Below are 6,000 nucleotides of genomic sequence, written 5' to 3'. Positions count from 1 at the left end.
GTGTTTCTAATATTTTTGACAGATCTGACAAGGTTAGCTGCAGGCTTGTTTCTGGTGTGATTTACACACTACTGCAGGCAGATAGCCCAGCAGGGCTTCCATATACATATATCCAGGCACATCGCCTCTAGTTAGGACATTAAATAAATTATTAGGGAAAGGGAGGTGCTGAAGGGGGTGTGGCTAGAAACAGCAAAAATCAATTAACCCTTCGCACACTCACATGCAAATGTTCAAACAAATGCATTCACAGATTTACTCATCCAGGCACAACAGTTATCCCTACAGCTAAATTAAAAGCCAGGGTCTTAGTTCACAGAAGAATGCATTCTTATGCTTAGTCACCTATACTGCGTAGAAGTACCCAGGTAAACATAGGTGTCCTAACTCTGGCCCTGTAACATGCATAGTGCAGACATGCAAACACATTCATTGCATCAAACCTATCAATGGATTAGGAGCACACATCCTAACTTCCTCTCCTGGGAAAGACAGTGCATCTTACCAATCGCACAAGGGAGCTAATGTTATGTGTCCATGTGCACCATGCGCATACACCAGCATAAGCTGTCTGCATGCTGACAAACATACAGGGGAAGGGGGGAGTGCACCGAATTGGACCCTAGCCACAGGGGTCAATGATAAGAATAAACATACATATATCCAGGCACATCGCCTCTAGTTAGGACATTAAATAAATTATTAGGGAAAGGGAGGTGCTGAAGGGGGTGTGGCTAGAAACAGCAAAAATCAATTAACCCTTCGCACACTCACATGCAAATGTTCAAACAAATGCATTCACAGATTTACTCATCCAGGCACAACAGTTATCCCTACAGCTAAATTAAAAGCCAGGGTCTTAGTTCACAGAAGAATGCATTCTTATGCTTAGTCACCTATACTGCGTAGAAGTACCCAGGTAAACATAGGTGTCCTAACTCTGGCCCTGTAACATGCATAGTGCAGACATGCAAACACATTCATTGCATCAAACCTATCAATGGATTAGGAGCACACATCCTAACTTCCTCTCCTGGGAAAGACAGTGCATCTTACCAATCGCACAAGGGAGCTAATGTTATGTGTCCATGTGCACCATGCGCATACACCAGCATAAGCTGTCTGCATGCTGACAAACATACAGGGGAAGGGGGGAGTGCACCGAATTGGACCCTAGCCACAGGGGTCAATGATAAGAATAAACATACATATATCCAGGCACATCGCCTCTAGTTAGGACATTAAATACCAGCAATACCAGGTAACTGGTATTGCTTAAAACTAAATCAATACGGCAGCCTCCATATACCTCTCACTACAGTTCTCCTTTAAGCCTCATACACACATACAAAGCATGCCACCTAGCAGCAATCAGGACCCGATCCCTCAGGTGACACTGTAGGTCCGAGGCTGTACAGATGTGTTGCAAGCCTGTAGACTAGCGACTTGTTCTGATCCTATACAGGGCGTGGGGCGGCAATGCAGTGATGTCACATGGTAGGCAGAGTAACCAGGGCGGACAATGCTCTTGGCCATTGCTATGCACCAGGGAGATTGGTGGCTGAGAGGGGGTGGGAGCTGCTGTACACACGCTGGATTCATCTGACCTGTGTATGGAGCCGTCCACTGTTGGACTCAGTGTGTACTATGCAACATCCATAACATCCACGTCTTTGTTGTATATACGCCTAGAGTATTTTGTCTAAACTTTGTTTACAACTACTGGAAGTTGCTTATGTTATGTAATGCATCTTTTGCAGTGTCCGACTGGGAGGTGGAAAAGCTGAGGAAGTTCACCTGCTGGCCAAGCAGCAGTAAGGGTCCGTTCATACTTGTGCAGGAATCGCGCGATTCCCGCTCAAGGCAAACCACTAGCGTTTTTTTAAAAAAACGCTGCAGCATGTAACACATGGCACTGTTTGCACTGCCGCATTTGCGGTTAGTGTTAACCGCAAACGTGTTACATGCAACGGTTTGCCGGTGATTCGCGATTAGCGTTTATCACACTGCATACAGTGCATCACCAGTAAACATGCACCTTAACAGTAGAAGTGAAGCATACGTTTCATTGACTGCATGCTTCACTGTACCTAATGCAACATGCCGTAGAGGCGGGCGCGGGTTTCCTTATTAAGAATGGCTACCTGCACCTGACCAGCCTTCTGGGCATTCCGATACCCATACGTAACCTGTTTTTCAGCTGCCTAATGCAGCCATGCGGAGCGGGCGACAGGGAGATGTTATGGTTACCTGTCCGGAGGGCTGGATTTGCTTCTCTTCGCCTCCACCCCACATGTGATCATAACCCAGAGGATGGTGTCAGCGTTGCAGAGCTCACCATCCTCTGGGTTACGATCATGTCAAATCATGTGATCAGAAGCCAGTATATTAAAGTAGCTCCCTGTTTCCAACTCTACCTGCGACCCGACCCGCACTCGACCCAAAATAAAAATGAGCACCTGAACCCAACCCGCATTTTGGGTAACCCAGGGGTATCCGACCCGATCCAGGCTCTAACATGTGGTACTACTTTTTCATTACATTGGGTTCCTGTGACAAAGGGAACACCATTGTTTCACTGTGAACATGACCAAATACTTTTTTATATACACGTTTATTTATATCATGGAGGCACAAGTCACTTCAGACATCCTTTTATGCTTCTGAGAAAACCCAAAAGCTCACAACACCAAAAGATAATTGAGCCAGCAAAAACCTCGGAGGTGTCACCAGCAAAAACCTCTGGATACTCAAGTACATTCCACAATAACACAGATGTGAATGACAGTTGTGCTGTCTCTGTAAGTAGCCCTAAGCGTTCAGATAAGTGTCTCACGGCTAGTGGGCTCTCTTTTTCTACTAGATATTGTGCAATTTATATGAAAACAACTTGCTGGGAACTCCCAGTGACATTCTAACGTCATGAACCAGTCACATGACTTCAGAAGAGCCACGCAGCCGAATCGCCTGCACTGCCTCAGGCTGGCAGAACTGCGCATGCGTGTACAGATGACACGCATACCTGCGTGGACTGAGCATGCCCAATGTTCTTGTGAGTAGCTGGCGATCCTCGAACGCATGCGCAGTAACACCCGGTGAAGCCGCACTCCCTCCTGTTGACAGACAGGGCTGCCCTTTTTGCTACGTATTTCCGGTGTGCGGTGTCTGTTCTCTTTTACTAGCCAGTGTCCAAGGCCCCGGGCCGGGAGAAGAGGAGGAGTCGCCGCCGCCGGGAAGAGAACGGGGAGAACCGGAGAGACGGGAGCAGGTAATGGGGGGACTCGCTGGGGAGCAGGAGGAAGTTGGCTGCCGGCTGGCTGGTAAGCCGGGGTAGATGTGGTAAAGTGAATGGGAAGGCCTCGGTGATCAGTGCTGCTCTGCTTATTCTGGAATGGAACGCGGTCACTACAGTACTTGACAGCACACTGCAGATCATTGCTAAGACTCCTGTAGACACTACAAGTCGGTTTGTGGTACCCCTGTGCGAGCTGGCATGGGGTCACTAGCCTGTGATAGCTGGGGACCATCAGCCACTGTAGATCTGGCATGTCACAGCTCCATTTGCAAAGAGCGACACGATTCAGTGTCATTTAAATAATATGTTGCTAACAAATAACATCTATGGTGGTTTAGAATGAAACCAATAGCCATGACTGCTCACAGAGTGATGTAAGCAGCACTATCCGAGCAGCCACTGTCTGTGTGTACAAAGCAGCCTATTAAGGGTTTGAGCCAAGATTGTAGCCCAAAAGTAAACATCACACAGTAATTAGTACAGGACTAGATTACCAAATTAAAGCGAGGAGCTACCTGTATGAAGTTTGTGTACTGTCAGTGCTGACAGATTTTTTTTTTCTGGGTTCCTCAGTTTTATTGCTGTTCTTATTACAGGTTTATATAATCCCAACCTCTTTTGTGATGGTTTTCAATTACAGTGATAAGATCTATGTTCATATGATTATAAGTTGCAAATAAGGACAGTGCTTGAATATTCAACACACCCAACAGGAGGTTTTTATCAGAAGTGGAAAGATAGTATACTACCGTACCATGATACTGTAGGCCATATGAGCTTATAGCTAATAGTGTAATATTCTTCGTACAAAAGTTTCGAGATTAGATTTTCACCACCCTTCTTGAGTTATGTTAATTTTTAGAGTTGGCATTCGGGGGCTAGTCTACTTTAGGGGACCCAGCAGGAAATCTCATAGGGAATAGTTCTCTAAACACAGTACCCTCTTACCACACAAATTGCTGTGATTAGCCAAATAGTGTGGGGGTTTACTGCAACCTGTCGGAAACCTAGCAGGGTGCTGTTCACCCAATCACATTAGCTGAATTTCCCTATGAGGTTTCCTGCTGGGCCCCCTATAGTATTAAGCCGGCATTTGAAAATGCTGGTGTTACATAAATGTTAAATTTAATAGAGGGAATAAATGCCATCTTGTAGTAACATGGTCAGTGTTGGATGTAGTAGGCTACAGGACAGGGAGACCAATGTGGCACTTGTAACTGGTAATGTTCTTGAGTTCCAAGTCTGTACTAGGACACAACCTGTATGCATTTTGTGTTCTCAGTGTTGGCATAGATTTTCCTGGGTGATTCAGTTTTTTTTTTATTATTACTGTTTCTTTATATAGTGCCAACATCTTCTCAGATGGTTTACAATTTTAGTGACAAGCTGTTTTCATGTGATGATATGTTAGGAGCAAGGTTAATACACGATCATTCATCACACACAACGAGACTTTTCTAGCACAAGTCGCAAGGAGATGCACTACAGTACAGTGATACAATACAAAAGGGCACATTCCCAAAGTAAGCTTACAATAAAAGGCTGAATTTCCTCCCCAAAATAAAACGTAGTACAGATGTTGGATTGTGAGCATTTGGGACGGTCAGTGAGATGTAAATTTCATGTTTATGCAGAATTCTGAAAACTCTTTGAGAATTTTAAGTAGTTGGAAAATTGACCAATTAAATGAATCTGAGGTGGGATTTGGTTGGTCAATTTTTAATGTGAATAAATAATTTGCATAATTCTGCATCAACTTGGAAGTATTTATATTGCATTGACCAACCTTTGGGAGCACCTTTGCAGAAAGGGAATTATGCGAGTTATTCAGTGATTTCTTTAAAGTGCTGCATAATGTGTTGGTGTTACTATATATAAATATAGGTAAATTGCAAGATTGTCCAGTGTTGAAAACAATTTCCAAGTGGAATTGTAATATCCTTTTTTTTAATTTTTTTTTTTATAATTCCAAGTTGCAAAGATGCAAATTTTACACCATTTTTTTTTTCCAAATTGTGTACAACTTGAAAGCCAGTCGAATCCAATCACTAGTTCAAAGATAGTGGCAGCTCAACTAAGGGAAGAGACAGTCTCATAATGCGGCCGGCAGGGCTGTGGAGTCATAGTCAGAGCACTTTTAGCTACCTGGAGTCGGTGGTTTCATTAACATGAGGAGTCTGATGATTTTTGTACCGATTCCACGTCCCTGGTAAGTATTAGACTTATGAGTCGAGGAGTCAGTCGGAGCAATTTTGGGTACCTGGAGTCGGAGGTTTTATAAACTGAGGAATCAGAGTCGGATGATTTTTGTCTCCACAGCCCTGGATTCCGGCGTTATAATCCAGTCACACTACCTTCACATGGACAGCTGGCTCAACAAGTGACTTTTCACTGCATCATGCTGACAGCCTTTTGCGCTATGTTTGGAACTGGGATTCTGTATTGGATTGAAGACTTCTTGCAGAATGCCTTAAAATGAACAAATACGGAGAAGTAAAAATTCATATTTAAGCGGCATTCACTTGCTTTACCGCTAATTTACTTAGACCTGTTCAATAGAAAATAATAGCATGGTAAAATATTGTAAGTGAGGTACAGCACACAGGCATGGGGAGGGGGCGCTAACATTTCGGAAGCAGCCAGGTGGGCAGATTCGTCGGCGTCGTAAGGCCAAATCCAGATACTGGAATTGTTGGGAATCATCT

At 44.2% G+C, this 6,000-nt stretch overlaps 1 protein-coding gene across 1 annotated transcript in view; it reads left to right on the top strand.

Annotated features, from left to right (window-relative positions):
- The first annotated feature begins 3,128 nt into the window (after window positions 1-3,128).
- Window positions 3,129-6,000, top strand: part of LOC137535914 (small COPII coat GTPase SAR1A) — a 45,963-nt gene continuing 43,091 nt past the window's right edge. Inside the window, exon 1 of the mRNA XM_068257791.1 lies at window positions 3,129-3,268. The gene's annotated coding sequence lies outside the window, so the exon portion shown is untranslated. The remainder of the gene's footprint in view (window positions 3,269-6,000) is intronic.

Source organism: Hyperolius riggenbachi, chromosome 10 (assembly GCF_040937935.1).
Source record: "Hyperolius riggenbachi isolate aHypRig1 chromosome 10, aHypRig1.pri, whole genome shotgun sequence".
NCBI lineage: Eukaryota > Metazoa > Chordata > Amphibia > Anura > Hyperoliidae > Hyperolius > Hyperolius riggenbachi.
This window is presented reverse-complemented; position numbering and strand designations above follow the sequence as displayed.